The sequence below is a fragment of the Phocoena phocoena genome, chromosome 12 (assembly GCF_963924675.1).
Source record: "Phocoena phocoena chromosome 12, mPhoPho1.1, whole genome shotgun sequence".
Taxonomy (NCBI): Eukaryota; Metazoa; Chordata; class Mammalia; order Artiodactyla; family Phocoenidae; genus Phocoena; species Phocoena phocoena.
This window is the reverse complement of record NC_089230.1, coordinates 13,547,975-13,567,003: the sequence shown is the minus strand read 5'-3', so window position 1 is coordinate 13,567,003 and position 19,029 is coordinate 13,547,975. Positions and strand designations below refer to the sequence as shown.

Here is a 19,029-nt window from a genome sequence, read left to right as displayed (position 1 = left end):
TGTCCCAGCTTACCTTTCCCCCTCCCCGTGTCCTCAAGTCCATTCTCTATATCTGCGTCTTTATTCCTGTCCTAATAAATGCATTCTTTATAGATGCCAGTGTGCATTTTCAGGGGAACCTGACTGTATTTAATATAAGATGTTTTATAAACTTTTGATCAATTGATACTGGTAAATGAAGAAGGTAGAAACAGTTGAGTATTACTGATAAACAAACATGAAAGAAAGAAAGAAAGAAAAGAAAAAAAGAAGGAAGAAGGAAGGAAGGAAAGGAAGGAAGGAAGAGAAGGAGGGAGGGAGGGAGGAAAGAAAAAAAAGGAAGAAAGAAAGAAAGTCATTTTTCATGGAGAAGTGTATGCCTATATATCCAAAATTATAAAATGTTAATGTACTAAAATTATTTTTAGCATTTTTAACTTTGCATTAATAGGGCAAGCACATGTACATCAATTAAGGAGAAAGAAGCCTTGGGTGTTTGATCAAAATCAGTGATGTGGAAAAGTACAAAGCTACCTTGAAACATTACCAGCATATCATGGCTCCATCAGCAGGTATCTACACATCTGCAAGAATCTTAGAGCCCCTTAGTGATACATATCACAGGGCTATCAAGGAGCTCTGCAGCATGAAGGGTTTAGTCCTCAGCAAAGGAAAGGGCTGAATCACCCATCTCATTCCAGGACCAACCCAGGTCCTCACTTACCATCATCACTTTTAGTTGCACAACTACTGGGCAGTCTTTTACTAAGTGCTTTTCCCTCTTGGGGAAAGAGCTCATAGAATATTGTATAATACAAAAATTATAGCATTTTACTTTAAATTACTAATACATATCCTCGGGTTTAAAATTTGTGATTGCCGGATACCTAGTGATACCAGTAAAACTGAACTGGAAAAGACCTAAAGAAAGAACCCATGGCACAGATAATGCTTTTCTTTACTTGAGACGTACACGTGGTCAAGCACAGTCAATCTTGCTGAAAATGATGCAAAATCATGGCCTGACATATACCCCAGACGGCCTCCTGTGCAGTATATAAAGAGGTCTCAGTGCGGAGGCTGGACCTCAAGCTGTATTTCGGGCACCTTGAAACCTGTGTGCACACAATGGCCCCTCATGTCTCAAGCCAGACCAACCACTCCCGCCTCCGTTTTCCAGGTTTCAGGTGGGAGCTATTTCACAGGCTGAGAGACAGGGTATGGGGGAACATGACATCCCAGGACCAGCCTAGAGTGTTCGCATGCTCTTCCAGTTATCTGATGGGCAGGAACAGCAAGCTAAACAACAGGAACCGAGAGGAGAGTGGGAAGGGAAGAGAGGTTGACCAGCAGACGCAGAGCAAGCTACCCCCCAATGGTTGGCAAGGAGCCCGCCACACTAAACTGTCTAAAAATGCCAAAGCAGCTGGACTAGGTCTGTAAAATCATCATCATAACCACTGACAGGAGCCCGATAAAGTTAATTCAACTTCTGGGCTTCCCTGGTGGCGCAGTGGTTGACAGTCCGCCTGCCGATGCAGGGGATACGGGTTCGAATCCCGGTCCGGGAAGATCCCACATGCCGCGTTGTGGCTGGGCCCGTGAGCCATGGCCGCTGAGCCTGCGCGTCTGGAGCCTGTGCTCCGCAACAAGAGAGGCCGCGATAGTCAGGGGCCCACGCACCGCGATGAAGAGTGGCCCCCGCTTGCCACAACTAGAGAAAGCCCTCGCACAGAAACGAAGACCCAACACAGCAAAAATAAATAAATAAATAAACCAGCTCCTTGTACGGTCCAGCCCTACCTCAAAAAAAAAAAAAAAAAAATTAATTCAACTTCTAAAAAGTTCTGTCATCTTATCCAGAAAATCTAATTAGACATTACCAGTATTTCCAGAAACAAGGTGAAGTATTTTTTAAAATGTTATGTATGATATGTTTCCCCTTCACTCCCTTTAGAAAAGCATTGCTGTGATTATTTTCCAACTCTGCTTGGCAAAAGTGAGAAGATAGTTCCCATTCTTTTCTGTTTCCTATGACTGATTGCATAAGCATTTCCACTTCCTTAATTATTTAATTCAATTCAGAATAAATATCCCAAAGGCAATAACCGCCCTCCAGCCCAACTTTAAATCTGCCTGGAAAACTGCTCTTAACAACTTTCACATGATTTTTTTTTTCACTATGTAGTTCAAAAAAGCACACTCCTGAAGTTATTTGTTTTATTCAGGACAAAGCTGGGGTTATCCTTTACTCCTCTCTTTTACTGATACTCCACAGCTGAGCTGTCAACAAATCTTGTTGGCTTTATTTTCAAAATTCACCTAGAATCCAGCCATTTTTCACCACCTCCACTGCTATGACCTCGGTCCAAGCCGGCCGTCTCTCACCTGGATGACTCAACAATCTCCTACCTTATCTTCCTCCTTCGGCCCATGTCCCTCTTCAGTCTACTCTCAACAGAACAGCTTATTTTCCTTCTCCTCTGTCCATCTCCTCCATTGGGATATAAACACCATAATGCAGGGGTTACTTTTCCTGTTCTGTTCACTGCTACATTCTAGAATCTTGCCAAGCATACAAACAACATTTAAAAATATTTATTGAATGGATGTACGACTAGACAAAATACATTTCTAAAAGAAGGAACTTTGACAAATAATGTCAAAAATTTTATTAAACCGCATGGACATTGCTATAGCTATGTCTTTGTTATTAATAAATTAATACCTCCTATTAATAAATTAAATGCCATTCATTTTGAAATGATGATTTTCTTTGTAATCTTTTAGTTGCGTATTTGGAAATAACTAATTTATCGTTATGCTTGAGATTATCAAACTAGTTTTAGAAAATCAGTTAAAGAATGGTTTCTGGGGTGTATTATTACATTTACTTTTTCCTCTTTGCCTCCTTATCTCCTCATCTTAGTTCATGAATAGTCCCACCAAAGTGTGTACAAGGAAACAGATGGGCTCAAATTTCAATTTCGAAAGCGTTTCCATGTTATCTTTTAGCACCACTGGTGGAAAGACAACTGAAGAAGAATAAAAGCAGCCACCAAAGTGATATTTTATGACTGTGAAGATGTCAAAGTCATTATTAGTTTAAATTATTTAAAAACAAACATGGAAAATCAAAAGTGTTCCTTTTAAAGGAGTATATGAATCTGACTTGGTCTTAAAACAAAACGTGCTCTTAATAGAGCACATTTGGGTTGAATGATGTGTTCCTCCCCCAAGATACATGGAAGTTTTAATCCCGGTATCTCAGGATGCGATCTTATTTGGAAACAGGGTCTTTAGAGAAGTAGTCAAGTTTAAATGAGGTCATGATGTGGTGGGGGGTGGAGAGGGGGTCCTAATCCAGTGTCCTTACATGAAGGGGAAATTTGGACACAGTCTCAGACAGGCGCAGAGGCAGGGACTGGACTAATGCAGCTGCAGACCAAGGAACCTCAGGTACTCCAGGCCTCCAACTGAGGCTAGGAAGAGGCAAAGAAGGATTCTGCCCAGAATCTCAGAGGGAAGCATGGCTACCTAGTCTCAAGGACTGTGAGATAATAAATTTCTCATTTTATGGCACCCAGTATATCATACTTTGTAATGGCAGCCCTCGCAAACTAATACAGAATGTAAATAATGTTCAACAGTGCTTTTTTTTTCAGTTCATCTAAAAAGTGAGGAGATGCTTATATTATGCCTGAGGTCACCCAAAAGTCGGTATTTAAAATGTTCAGTGCCTATACTTAATGTCCCCTTAGATCTAAGGCTGGCAGATGGAGAAAGGGCTGTTTATTGCAAATTGAAAGAGAAGCTCCATTTATAGAAACACTAAACAATGGCTATCTCTGACCTATTTTTTTCCCAAAGGACTTAATGCCAAATCATATATTTATTTCAAAGTCAAATATCATAAAGACTGAATCAAAGGTATTTAAATATAACACTATTCCATTTGACAAATTTAGAGAAAATGTGAAACTATAATTATTTGATAACAGAGTATAACCCATGTTTAATGTTAAGATTACTTATATTATCTTTTTCTAATTAAAAATAAAATTTTACGGGAAAGATTTTTGGAAAACACGTCTTTAATCTGTCCCCTTTGGGGGTCAAGGTGACACTGTACAATAGCCTACGGATCTTGCATAAAGTTTAGGAATTTGCTAAGATAAATACATTTTTAAATGTGAAAGAACTAATATATTTTTAACCGCTAATTTAAGAAAAATATTCTTCCTAACATAAATTCTTCTGCTTAGAAATGCAGACTATTCTGATAGACCTAAAAAACGTGCAGTCATTAGGTGGGAATCCCCTCAAATTCAAGTCCACCCAACTCTGTTTTCCTCTCTCCCCCATCCCAAACTTAGGCACCCATCCTTCCTATTCCCCCTCTGGCCTCAGAGATTGGGAGCTGTCTCTCCTCTGGTAAAAACCTCCACCGGTCCTCTTGATTTTCTCCCCACCCTGCCTTCTTTAGGAGTCTTGTATCTTAAAATACGCTTGTTTTCCTTCATTTTCACCCTAACCCTCTCTACCAGTTCTTGATCATTCCCTTCCATAGACACACACTTAAGACCACTCATTATTGAAACAGCTCTTACCAGATCCCACGTTCTGCTTTAGCTAATCTCTATCTCCTTAACATGTAATATACACTCAGGTCCTAACATCCTCACCTCTCATTTACTTACCAGTTTGCTAGAGTCGGGTTTCTGCCAAGACTTGGCCACTCCCAGTGATGGCTAATGACTTCTAATTGCCAAATGAAAAGTGTTCATCTCTACTAAGTCATTTCCCTCTGTGTAACTGAACTTACTAGCTTTCCCCCAAAGTCTCTTGTATTCTCTGTCTCCATGAATGATCCTAATCATCTGTTCAAGGCAGAAATCTAGGAGTCCTTCTTGATTCCTTCTCCCCCAGCTTCCAACTGATGACTCAGTTGTATCGGGTCCACCCCTACCCATTTTTCAATCTATCCACTTTTCTCCATTCCCCCACCACTACTTTAGTCCAAAGGATCCTCACCTCTTGTCTGAGTTATTGCAAGTTCACTTCACCTCCAATTTTACTGGTTCCTGCTCTAATTTATGTGAGAGGGGTGTGGGGGAAAATGAGAGGCGGGGGAGGGAGAGAGAGACGAGAGAGAGAGAGAGAGGCTGAGAGAGGGGTTCAGCCCAGAGTGATCATTTCATTTTCCTAAGATTCTTTAACATCTCCGGGGCCCATAACACAACATCCAAACCCTTTTAATGGCTGACCTTTGATCAATTCTCAGTTTCGTCTGTTGCCAACCCATTCCTGGAACCCATATTTTCAGGTATTCTGAGCTTCACTTCCTTTACTGTGCCACGCTCTTTCTTACCTCTTAACTTTTGAAAACATTAGTTCCTTCACCTACCCAGTCCCAAGACATTTCTCTGGCTCCAGCTTAAATGTTTCTTCCTCTGAAAACCTATTCTGATGCCCTCCTACAGGTTACTTGTACGGTTGGCTGCGCTTGCCCTGTGCTCCCTGACACCCTGTACTTCTCTGCTCGTGGAATTTACCATACACACATCTCTGTAATTGCTGTCTCTTCTGCTGGCCTGTCAGTTTCATAATGGCATGGACTATATCTGTTTTTGTTCACCACTGTATCCACAACCCCTAGCACATAATAGGTGCTTGAAAAGTATTTGCTACATGAATAGCTAAATAAACGAAAGAAGCATGGTGTATATAACACAATGGTTAGTGCCCAAACTTTGGAGTCCTGGGATTGAAATCTGGTTTTCCACGTACCTGTTATATGACCTTGAGCTTATTAATTAACTCTAAGCTTCAGTTTCACAATCTATAAAATGGTGAAAATACTACTTATATTTGATTGTTGTGTTATTTAAATAAAAGATAAAGTTGCTAAGGCACAGTAATAGGCACATGAGTTCAGTAAACAGCAGCCCTGCAATTTAAAAACCTAGTTAGCAATGAGTGATGACAGCCAGCACTGAATCAGGACCTAACTTTGAAAAACTCTTACTTGGATCAATATTGGGCTAATTTAAAAACAAATACTCCACCTTCTTTCACTGACAAAGCAAACAGAATAGAAAGAGGCAGGTTTCTTCTTAAAAAGGAAGAAAATTATAGGGTCCACGTTTCAGTATGAAGCCCTCTTCCTGAAAGGAATTATCAGATATATGAAATAAACAGAACCCACTAATTTTTGTTGATGTTACATTACATTATATCAACAATTTATGATTTGCAATGTTTTGCATAATTTCAGAAGCGTGAAGACTTCGATTTGACAACAAAGCAAATATTTTTTTTAAACTGATAATTATATTCACAAATTTGAGTAATCTACAGAAAATTCTCGGGGTTTTTTTTCCTATTTTTAATATAAATTTTTGTTTTAAGAAAAGCGTATTTTTTGAAAACAGATTGCTCTCTTATTTGCACCCAATGTCTCCATACTACTGTCAAAATATTTATAAAGAATTGTTACAATAGAATAAAATGTCATCAGTAAAAGACTTTGTTTTATTTAATTAGCAGTAAATAGTTTTCTTACTTGCAACTAAGCAAAGCAGCCTACAACAAAAATGAAAATTTCCCATTAAAAACCCTCCCCAAATTTATCTCCACAAAGCATCTTTTGCACATCCCCCAATGCACCCAACATTGAATGATCTTAGGACAGAAGATCAATTTTTTTTGCTTCTCAATTCAACATCCCAGCTCCGTAAACTTGCTGCAACTTATTATTAAAGCTATTTTTGGAAACAGTCAATTTCCAAAGATTTTTGAGAAAACAGGTATAATTTTTTTCTTCCAGTTTTATTGATATAATTGACGTATAAAGCTTTCTTTCTAAATAAGGTGTTTATTTTTTTAGTTTGCTTAAAATCTTTAAAGAAGGCATTGCAGTAGCAAGACATAATCACAGAATTTAGGATGAGATGGTTTATCACTCTAGTTTAAATCCACAAAAATTCCCATGACTTGTGCAACAGCTCCCAGACAACTGAGATCCGGCAAAATATTTACAACTTGCATTCTAGAGGAAAGTCGAAACTCTTTTTTTCCTGCCAGTTTAGCACCTTCTCCTTTCTTGTTCTCAGAGATAAATAACTTGGCATGTTATATAGCATAAGTAACAGGTGAATTAAGACTAGTATCTGATCACCAGCATAAAAATATTTTTGACATGGGTCACTTCCTTGCCTTTATTGGTAGATGTCAACAGAAAATTGTAGGAAACACACACACATATACACACACAATCAAAGAATAAAATGCATTTTAATTATTTTGAAGGATTTGGTTATTAGATATCTGAAGCCATTCTAAAGCACAGCGCTATGTACAATAGGAACTGAAACACAAACATTTGATATGAAAGAGGAGACAAGCTCATTACTTAACATCATTCTTGGACCAAGGTTTGGAAGAAATTCTCATGTGCTTCAAGCCAGACCTCCGGATGAACCTGTGGCCTGTTATGGACTGAATGTTTGTGTGTCCCCCCCACACCGCCCCACCAAATCTATATGTTGAAGCCTTAACCCCCAATGTGATAGTATTTGGAAGTGGAACCTTTGGGAGGTAACTGGGTGTAAATGAGGTCATAAATTCCTCACAACGGAATTAGCATGCTATAAGAAGAGGAAGAGAAACCAGAGTTCTTTCTCTCTCTGCCTCACACTGCATGTAAGGACTGAAATCAGTCGATACATTGATCTTGAACTTTCCAGCCTCCAGAATTTCAAGAAATAAATGTTCCTTGTTTGAGCCACATAGTCTATGGTATTTTGTTACAGCAGCCCAAGCTGACTAATACTGGGTCTAAGTTGGTTGCATATTTACTGGGCAAAATAAATAAACATAAACAATACACCAAACCAGACTCAATCTGACCCAACGAATTACAGAACACCAGGTCCTTTCAAAGCTGACAGCAATTATGGTTCCATCCTTGGAGCAGACTGTTGTTATAGGACAAACCATTGGCTTTGGTTTTTCAATAAGCAAGAAAGAAGAGGAAAAGTTGGCTCCAGAATCTCCGGAGAGGGGCTTCCCTGGTGGTGCAGTGGTTAAGAATCTGCCTGTCAATGAAGGGGACATGGGTTCGAGCTCTGGTCCGGGAAGATCCCACATGCCGCAGAGCAACTAAGTCCGTGCGCCACAACTACCGGGCCTGCGCTCTAGAGCCCGCGAGTCACAACTACTGAAGCCCGTGCACCTAGAGCCCATGCTCCACAACAGGAGAAGCCACCGCAACGAGAAGCCCGCACACCGCAACGAAGAGTAGCCCCCGCTCGCCTCAACTAGAGAAAGCCCATGTGCAGCAACAAAGACCCAACACAGCCAAAAATAAATAAATTAATTAAAAAAAAAAAAAAAGAATCTCTGGAGGATAAGGAAAGACCTTGAAGCAGATCAACTGGCTTCTCTGTGGATTATTTTTCTAGTGAGAAACATTTTGATTCTAAGTATGGCTTTGGGCCTGCTCTATGACTGAAAACCAGGGGCCAGGGGAGATATCCATGTGTTGTTAAAAGGTAAAGAAGAGCTGAACACCAAATATCTAAGAGGCTGTTTTCACGAGAGACTTAGTGAGATTCTGGGCATAATATATGCTTCTGTGGAGCCCAGGTGATTAAGGTAGGGGTGTGTATGTGTGTGTGTGCGTGTCTGCGCAGGTGCTTGTTGTCTGTGCCTGGGGTGCTAAGTGATGGGCACACTCTAGCATCACACAATGACTTTGGGAGCAAGCCTTCTCACAGAGACAGCAGGAAAAGTGACACGGTGTACTTGTCCAGAGGCCAGATAAAAGATATGAACCTCACCTTGCTTCTGTTGCAAGTAAGGTATTATCATTCTCAGAAGTAAGTCAGCACACTGCAATGGGGAGGGAAGTGTGTGCTTCCATTTAAATGTGACCTCAAGGAGACTGTGAAGCCCAGGATGTACAGGTAGAGAAAGTGTACAGATAGAAATAGAGATGGGAATGGGGATAAAGATAGGGATGGAGAGCTTGAGATACAGATGGAAAGGGAGTTGGGCGGAGGTGTGATGGAGAAGGAGATGGGATGGGAGAGATAGAGACGATACAGGAATGCAAGCAGGGTGAGAGGGAGAATGAGAGAGAAATAGGGCTGGAATAGGAAACTCAAATAGGGATAAAGGCAAGCAGAGGATGGGTACAAGAGAGAGGGAAGAGTAGGGAATCATGGGACCAGCTGCTGAGAGAGTCGCAGACATAAACATCCACTCTGTAGCTATCCTAAAACCCTCAACTGTCAAAGCAGGGTAATGTGGTCAGGTTTTATTTTCAAAATGTTTCTAACTACAAGTGAGTCAGAAAAGGAAAATTTTTTCCAATGAGGTTGCAGGCTACATTTGGTAAGATACTACGATGTCAGCATAAATAAGTTCCGGATGACAAGCATAGGTATATCACTGTTTCAGTTTTCAAGGCCCAAGAAAGAAAGAATAGCAAGTACAGAGGGGAAAACAAAAGAACAACAACAAAAAAATCCCTATTGCAGTAAGGTTACAATGGAGCAGTTGCAGAGGTAATAATTTTCTGGGTCTTTTGAAATGATACTATCGACACAAAAATGTGTAAAGTAGGGAAGCCAAGTGGACTCCAGATTCACGTCTGCATTAAAATCTCTGCAGCACCGATGGCCAGGTGTATGAAGAAGAACGCTACAAAATAACCTGAGTTAAGCACTTAGCACAGTGCCAGACATTAATCGTCTTTTCTCCCCCATGTGACTGATGTTCTTCCTACTCTAACAAAATAAGAAAAGATAAAGAATCTTTGCTGTTGCTGTTTCGTTAAGCCCCTCTGCATGGTACTCGGCGCTGTGTTTAGAGCTATTAGGATTTACAAAGAACTCCAAGAATTAGCACACGCCTTGAAGACGTTACAATGTTGATGGGAAGGTGAGATATGAAACAGTATAAAATCATTTAAGACATACTGGTGGAGGGTGGGGATAAACTGGGTGATTGGGATTGACATATACACACTATTATATATAGAATAGATAATTAATAAGCACAGGGAACTCTACTCCATACTCTGTTATGATCTATATGGGAAAAGAATCTTCAAAAAAGTGTATGTATGTATATGTATAACTGATTCACTTTGCTGTACAGCAGAAACTAACACAACATTGTAAATCAACTATATTCCAAAAAAAAAAAAAAAAGAATGCAGTGGTAAATCCAAATGCAATGACTCAAGAGTAAAAAAAAAAAAAAACAAAACAATTTCTTTCTCAATAAGAAAAAAACAAACTAGGGACTTCCCTGGTGGTCCAGTGGTTAAGAATCCACCTTCCAATGCAGGGGACGCGGGTTCAATCCCTGGTCTGGAAACTAAGATCCCACATGCTGCGGGGCAACTAAGCTCACACGCCACAACAAAGAGCTCACACGCCGCAATGAAAGATCCCACACGCTGCAATGAAAGATCCCACATGCCGCAACAAAGATCCCGCGTGCCGCAACTAAGACCCGACACAGCCAAATACATAAATAAATAAAATACTTTAAAAAAAAAGAAAGAAACTAGCTATCTTCTACTAGCATAGGCAAATACTCATAGACCCACAGACCACAAAATACATGAAATCTCTAATCTCTAGCATATTTTTAAATTAAAATACTCTGAGCAGACTAAAAAAAAAAAGACATGCTGAACTTTTCCACCTGTGCTGCAGGTTCTGGAGAAGTGCTGAGATTCTGATTCTACCAAACCTGAGGCAGGAACAGCAGAGAAGGCAGGGGGATGGTGCTGGGGAAGGAGTGCAGGGGAAACCGCTAACATTCTGGAGCCTTTGCTCAGTGTTTCACATGTGGTCAGAAATGACTTCATGAATGAGGGACGTATGTGCTACACATTAAGGGCAGGACTTGTACATTTAGACGGGAAATAGCAGGAGTGAGGTCACAAAGCAGGACTAAAAAAAAAAAGAACATAAAAGGGTACACCCTGGTACAGCCCCTTCCAATACCCAGTTATCACATAAATATGTAAAGTAACTTGAAACAATGATAAAATGGTGATAAAAACAGATTAGAAAACAAATTCTTGGCATATAATCCTTCGACAAAGGCCCTTTGTATACTGTGTGCCATGGCACACATTCCAATTTTAGCTTCTTTTTAAGAATTCAGAACACAGATAAGTGTGTCCCAGGAATTCTGCTTTAAAATCTTCTGCAAAGATATTCAACCCTATTAAAAAATATAAAAATAACTATAAACTATTTTCACCAGATTGGAAAATACTGTTAAAGAGGATTAATAGTATAAGGAAATGGGCATTCTCATAAGCTCTTGGTATATATTAACGTTATAAACATGTATACTTGTGGACTATCTACCCACTTCTAGAAATTTATCCTAAGAAAAATAATCAGACAAATGTACAGATATATATGCCCAAGGACTTTCACTGTGACATTTTATATAATATTAACCAACTGGAAACTAATTATATAACCACTGATAGACAACTGGCTAATTATGATTTATAAAGAATTTTATTATATTTATAATGACAAAGTATTAGTCAGCCATTAAAATGATTATATGGCTCTGTATCTAATCACATGGGATGATGTGCAGACGTGCTGGGTGAATAGAGGCATACAGAATAAAAGTGAATACAGAATAAGTGGCCTATAGCCACTTATGTGAAATTGTGTATGCCAGCATGTAGAAAAATGGTGATCAATATGTCAGTGATGGCTATATCAGGACTGTGGAATTTAAGGTGATTTTTACTTTCATTAAACTTTCTAAGAAGTTTATTATCAAAACGATTTACAATTAGCACGTAACCTTTTTATGATATGAAAAAACAATAACTCTATTTTCATTTTGGAAAAAAAAGAACTGTCCTCAAACGATGACAATTCTGGAGTATAAGTAGTGGCTGTGGCCAGATGGCACCAGCCAAAGCTTGAGAAAATGAGCCCCAAGGGCATTCAGTGCCTTGTCACAGGGCAGATTCTGGGTGCAGCCACTGGGCCAGAAAACTCCCATTTTACCCAGCGGCTTTTGGAGAGATTATAGGAAAGATAATCCCATTTTACCGAGTGGCTTTTGGAGAGATTATAGGAAAGATAATCCCATTTTATCCTGTATCTAGACACATTCTTCTTTTTTTTTTTTCCAGGCTGTGTTGGGTCTTCGTTGCTGCGTGGGCTTTCTCTAGTTGCAGCGAGCGGGGGCTACTCTTCATTGAGGTGCGCAGGCTTCTCACTGGGGTGGCTTCTCTTGTTGCGGAGCACGGGCTCTAGGTGTGCGGGCTTCAGTAGTGGCAGCACGCAGGCTCAGTAGTTGTGGTACACGGGCTCTAGAGCACAGGCTCAGTAGTTGTGGTGCACGGGCTTAGCTGCTCCGTGGCATGTGGGATCTTCCTGGACCAGGGATCGAACCCGTGTCCCCTGCATTGGCAGGCGAATTCTTAACCACTGCGCCATGAGGGAAGCCCTAGACATTAATCTAGTCTTCTCTTTTTGCTGGATTTTGAGCTTCCCAAAGCCTGGAAAAGTGTCTTACTAGCTTTCTTCCTGTCTCCAAAGCCTATCATAGACACACAGTAAGCAGTCCATTTGTACAATGGGACTGAAATAAGTTGCCATGCTTTGTTTGCTTATGAACTATGAAAAGAGGCTTTGGAGGAGTCCCCAGTCAAAAACTGCTCGTAGGATTATGCCTTGCACACTTTAGGCACTGCTCTCGGCAAAGATCCTCTAACCGAATGCAGACAATTGTCCTGTCATCTGCGTTTATTTTTACAAATGCAATGTTTTTTGGTTCACATATTTTTTCATCAGCATTATAAGAGATGAATTTTTTTATAATGTAGCTACATGGAAATTTGTTTTATGTTAGTATTTATGTTCAAAGTCATTACAGTGTATGGATAGCCAGTCACCTGATACAATCTAAGGTCAGTATGGATAATCTCAGACTCCTTAGCCTTTGCAGTGTCCTGCCACGATGGTTACTCTTCTATAAGAGCACCTGAAAGGGGAGCCCAGACACGATCTCCTTAGATAAAATTCTTTGCTCAGGCAAGACTACACATTGCTTTTTTCTGCTCCAAATAGAAACAAACACAAACAAAACTCCACCATGAATTCTCCTTCTGATATGACACACATCAGTACAGAAGAAACAACTGAATGAAATATTTCATCAAGATTCATGGAACTGACATGAAGTAACTGCTTTCGACTCTGGTTATCTGTTAATTTTCTTTGAAAACATGTTAGCAGATGCCACAATTAAACTGATAGGTGCCAACATTACTGACTAGTTATAGTGACAACAGCCACAGCAGCATTACTTTAAACTGTGCGTTTAATGATGTATTGGCTCAAACTAAGTTAACATAGAACTCCGGGTAGTTTCCTTTACCTTGGCCAGATGAGAGTTGATCCATTTTGTAAAAGTACGTTTTTGTACTATCTCTTGCTCATCTAGAAGAAAAAAAATTATCTGGTTAGATAACATGTCATGAAGTTGTATCATGAAAAAAATTCATAGTTACACAACTCTAGAAATGATAATTATATTATTTTATCTTATAATTCATTTTACCAATTATTGTCTTGAAGGAAGAGCCAGTAAAACTTCAAATATATTAGGCAAGTCAATTATTTATTTAAAAATTATCAGCAAATGCTTTAAAATTTGCAATATGTTAGCCCTATGTTTATCTTCATTCATTTATTGAAAGTTCACTGAATAATTAAACCTCAATAAATCTGTTTTTTAAAAAGTTCACTTGAGACCAACTAAGTGCCAAGTTTTACACGTGGTGCAAAGGGATGCAGAGAGATGAAGAGGACACAGTCTCTACCATGATATATCTAAAGGTAAATATCTTGAAGACAACATAGGCAGTGCGCTCTTTGACATCGGTCTTAGTAATACCCATCAAACTAAAAAGCTTTTGCACAGTAAAGGAAACTACCAGCAAAATGAAAAGGCTGCCTACTGAATGGGAGTAGATATTTGCAAAAGATGTACCTGATAGGAGGTTAATATCCAAAATATACAAAGAACTCACGTAACTCAACATCAGAAAAAATAACAACCCAATTGAAAAATGGGCAGAGGATCTGAATAGACATTTTTCCAAAGAAGACACGCACATGGCCGATAGGTATATGAAAAGATGCTCAGCATCACTAATCATCAGGGAAATGCACATCAAACCACAATGAGATATCGTCTCACACTTATTAGATGGCTATTATCAAAAAGACAACAAGTAACAAGCACTAGATAAAATAACAAGGATGTAGAGAAAAGGAAACCCTTATGCACTATTGGAGGGAATGTAAACTGGTGCACCAAGTGTGGAAAACAGTATAGAGATTCCTCAAAAAATTAAAAAATAGAACTACCATATGATCCAGCAACTCCACTCCGGGGTATTTAGAAAACAAAAACACTGATTAGAAAAGATATATGCATCCCTATGTTCACTGCAGCATTATTTACAATAGCCAAGAAGATATGGAAGCAATCTAAGTGCCCATCAACAGATCAATGGATAAAGAACAAAGAACATGATGTGGTGTGTGTGTATATATATATATATATATATATATATATATACACATATATGAAATGGAATATTACTCAGCCATTAAAAAAACAAGTGAAAGCTTGCCATTTGCAACAACATGGATGGACCCAGAGGGTATTATGCTAGGTGAAATCAGTCAGAAAGAAAAAGACAAATACTGTACGATTTCACTTATATGTCAAATCCAAAAAAATCCAAAAAAAGTGAACAAACATAAAAAAGAGAAACAGAGTCATAGACACAGAGAACAAGCAGGCAGCTGCTGGGAGGGTTTGAGGGGAGGAGAGAAGCAGGTGAGGGAGATTAAGAGGTACAAACTTCCAGTTACAAAATGAGTCCCAGGTATTGAATGTACAGTTCGGGGACTATAGTTAATAACTATGTAATACCTTTGTAGGGCGACAGATGGCAACTAGTCTCATGGTGATCATTTTGAAATGCATAGAAACAGTGGATCACTGTGTTGTGTAACAGGAACTAACACAGTGTTTAGGTCAATTACACTTCAAAAACAGACAAAGTCGCAGAAAAAGAGATCAGACTTAGGGTTAGCAGAGGTGGGATGTGGGGAGGGGGAACTGGATGAAGCTGGTCGAAAGGTGCGAACTTCCAGTTACAAGAGAAATAAGTATTAGGGATTTAATATACATGATAAATACAATCAACGCTGCTGTGTGTTATATATGCAAATGGTTAAGAGAGTAAATCCTAAGAGCTCTCATCACAAGGAAAACAATTTTTTTCTATTTCTTTAATTTTGTGTCTACAGAGATGAGGGATGTTCACTAAACTGTTTGCGATAGTCACTTCACGATTATGTAAGTCAAATCATGATGCTGTACACCTTAAACTTATGCAGTGCTGCATGTCAATTATGCCTCAATAAAACTGTAAGAAAAAAAGTAGCAAAGTCAAAAAATTATAATAAAGGTAAATATTTAGAGGTGGAGAGAGACAAGAAAGGGCCCATGTGTAGCGGAGGGTTATAGAGTAATGCAACAAGATAGAGGCATTACAGGAATTTCCCCAGAGAAGCAGTGTAGTGAACACACTATAATAGGGTAACCTCCCCAAATTCCCACCTCCTGGAGTCCACACCTTTGTGTGGGCAACTGCAACCAGAACTTGCGAAATGCTTCTAATCAACAGAACACAGCAACGGGGGATGTGATGCCACGCCCATGAACATGTTACTTTACGTAAGATTCCTTCTGAGCTGACTGGAGTGACAGGTTCTCCTGCTGGCTTAAAGAAGCAGCCACACTGTGAACAGTCCATGGAGAGGGCCCCGGAGCAGAGAACTGCAGGCTGCCTCTGGAAGTTGGGGGGCAGCCTCCAGCCAAGAGTCAGGAAGAAGGTCTGTCATACACAAGGAAATGAATTCCGCTAACAGCCTGAATGAGTTCAAAAGTGGATTCTTCCCTCATTCAGCCTCCGATGAGAATGCCGCCCAGCTGACACCTTGATTGTGGACTTGTGAGACCCTGAGCAGAGGGCACAGGTAGCTGCATGGACTACCACACAAATTGTGGACTACCCACAAATGTTTGGAGATAATAAACGAACGTTGTTTTAAACTGCTAAGTTTGCTAATTTGTTATGCAATAAGGTAAAACTAATATACAAAGAAACGAACGTTGGCTTCAGGAAGGCTTTATTTTTTTAATATGTATCTTCATCGGAGTATAATTGCTTTACCTTGTTGTGTTAGTTTCTGCTGTACGACAAAGTGAATCAGCTCTATGTATACATATATCCCCATATCCCCTCTCTCTTGTGTCTCCCTCCCACCCTCCCTATCCCACCCCTCTAGGTGGTCACAAAGCACCGAGCTGATCTCCCTGTGCTATACAGCAGCTTCCCACTAGCTATCTATTTTACATTTGGTAGTGTATATATGTCAGTGTTACTCTCCCACTTCGTCCCAGTTTCCCCTTCCCCCACTGTGTCCTCAAGTCCGTTCTCAACATCTGCATCTTTATTCCTGCCCTGCCACTAGGTGCATCAGTACGGTTTTCTTACATTCCGTATATGTGCATTAGCATATGGTATTTTTCTCTTTCTGACTTACTTCACTCTGTATGACAGACTCTAGGTCCATCCACCTCACTACAAATAACTCAATTTAGTTCCTTTTTATGGCTGAGTAATATTCCATTGTATATACGTGCCACATCTTCTTTATCCATTCATCTGTTGTTGGACATTTAGGATGTTTCCATGTCCTGGCTATTGTAAATAGTGCTGCAATGAACATTGTGGTATATGTATGTTTTTGAATTATGGTTTTCTCAGGGTATATGCCCAGGAGTGGGATTGCTGGGTCATATGGTAGTTCTATTTTTAGGTTTTTTAAGGAACCTCCATACGGTTCTCCATAGTGGTTGTATCAATTTACATTCCCACCAACAGTGCAGGAGGGTTCCCTTTCCTCCACACCCTCTCCAGCATGTACTGTTTGTAGATTTTGTGATGACGGCCATGCTGACCGGTGCGAGGTGCCAGCTCACTGTGGTTTGATTTGCATGGCTACAACGGGCTGCGGTGTGTGATGCAGGTGGTGAGCCAGCTCCTGGGCCCCCGCACCTCCGAGTTCACCGCCGCCTTCGCGGGCCGCCTCATGTCCACCCTCATCTCCAAGGCGGGGTGGGAGCTGGGGGAGAGCCTGGACCAGATTTTCCATGCCATCCTCAGCTAGACGCAGCAGGCAGAGACGCTCAGTGGCATGTGGTCCCTGATCACGGTGTTCGCCCACATGGTACACAATCACCTGGAGCCCCTCCTGGAGTTCCTGTGCAGCCTCCTGGGGCCCAGAGGCAAGCCTGCCCTGGAGTTCGCGATGGCCGAGTAGACCAGCCGGCAGCACCTGTTCTACGGGCAGTACGAGTGCAAAGCCAGCTCTGTGGCGCTGCGTAAGCTGCTCTAGCACGGCATCCACGCGGATGACAAGCGGCTACAGGACATCCGCGTGAAGGGGGAGGAGATCTACGGCCTGGACGAGGGCACCCGCACCTGCTCCAAGTCGGCCAAGAACCCTGAGCGCTGGACCAACATTCCTCTGCTGGTCAAGACCCTGAAGCTGATCATCAAAGAGCTGTCTAACGTCATGGAGGCCAAGGCCGCCCGCCAGGCCGCCCTGCAGAGCGGAGCCAAGATGACTCCAGTGACATGTGGGAGGAACAGGAGGACTACAACGAGGAGGACGGCTTAACCCTTGTCTGATACTCTCGCCACACGTACATACGAAGAGCGTTACTACAGGGACGATGAGGAAGGCAACCCTGACTCTGTGAAGGACCCTCTCTAACAGACAGATCTGCAGGCGCACCTCACACACTTCCTCTGCCAGTTCGCTCACAACTCTGCTACATGGTGTTCTCAGGCCTCCTCAACAATCGTGACAGGCAGGTTCTGCAGACCACTGGCGTTTGAAAAGGGCCTCCTCTGGCCTGCCACACACCGTTTTGCAACAAAGTGAGGAGAAGGAAAGAAATCGTAAAGATCAGAGCAAAAATAAATGAAAAAGAAGGAAGGCAACAACAACAAAGATCAATAAAAGCAAAAGCTGGTTCTTTGAGAAGATAAACAAAATTGATAAACTATTAGCCAGACTCATCTAGAAAAGAAGGGAGAAGACTCAAATCAACAGAATTAGAAATGAAAAAGAAGTAACAACTGACACTGTAGAAACACAAAGGATCATGAGACACTACTACAAGCAGCTCTGTGCCAATAAAATGGACAACCTGGAAGAAATGGACACATTCTTAGAAAAGTATAACCTTCCGTGACTGAACCAGGAAGAAATAGAAAATATGAACAGACTAATCACAAGCCCTGAAATTGAGACTGTGCTGAAAAATCTTCCAACAAATAAAAGCCCAGGACCAGATGGCTTCACAGGCGAATTCTATCAAACATTTAGAGAAGAGCTAACACCTATCCTTCTCACACTCTTCCAAAGTATAGCAGAAGGAGGAACACTCCCCAACTCATTCTACGAGGCCACCATCACCCTGATACCAAAACCAGACAAGGATGTCACAAAGAAAGAAAAGTACAGGCCAATATCACTGACGAACACAGGTGCAAAAATCTTCAACAAAATGCTAGCAAACAGAATCCAACAGCACATTAAAAGGATCATACACCATGATCAAGTGGGGTTTACCCCAGGAATGAAGGACTTAATTAGAGATATAAAGAGATGAAGGCCAGAGAGAGGGGCCAATGTAACACCTTTCAAAGAAAGGGTGAATTCTGCTCCTTCCACCAACATCTGCTGTGTGCCAACTGTTGGCTGTAAACCAGATGTTGTGAGGATGAAAGATGAACAAGATACCATTTCAATTCCTCACCCTTTGAAAGGTAATGCTCAAAGAAACATAATTTCAGCTTTCTAAAAAAGGACCTTTTGGCTAAAG

At 40.7% G+C, this 19,029-nt stretch overlaps 1 protein-coding gene and 1 pseudogene across 1 annotated transcript in view; one reads left to right on the top strand and one right to left on the bottom strand.

The window, feature by feature from the left end:
• The window catches only part of LOC136132225 (nesprin-1-like), a 144,321-nt gene extending 130,839 nt beyond the window's left edge, over positions 1-13,482 (bottom strand). The window contains exon 1 of the mRNA XM_065889127.1: positions 13,426-13,482. The gene's annotated coding sequence lies outside the window, so the exon portion shown is untranslated. The remainder of the gene's footprint in view (positions 1-13,425) is intronic.
• On the top strand, positions 1,210-18,037 carry LOC136131818 (importin-9 pseudogene; annotated as a pseudogene).
• Positions 18,038-19,029: the final 992 nt, after the last annotated feature.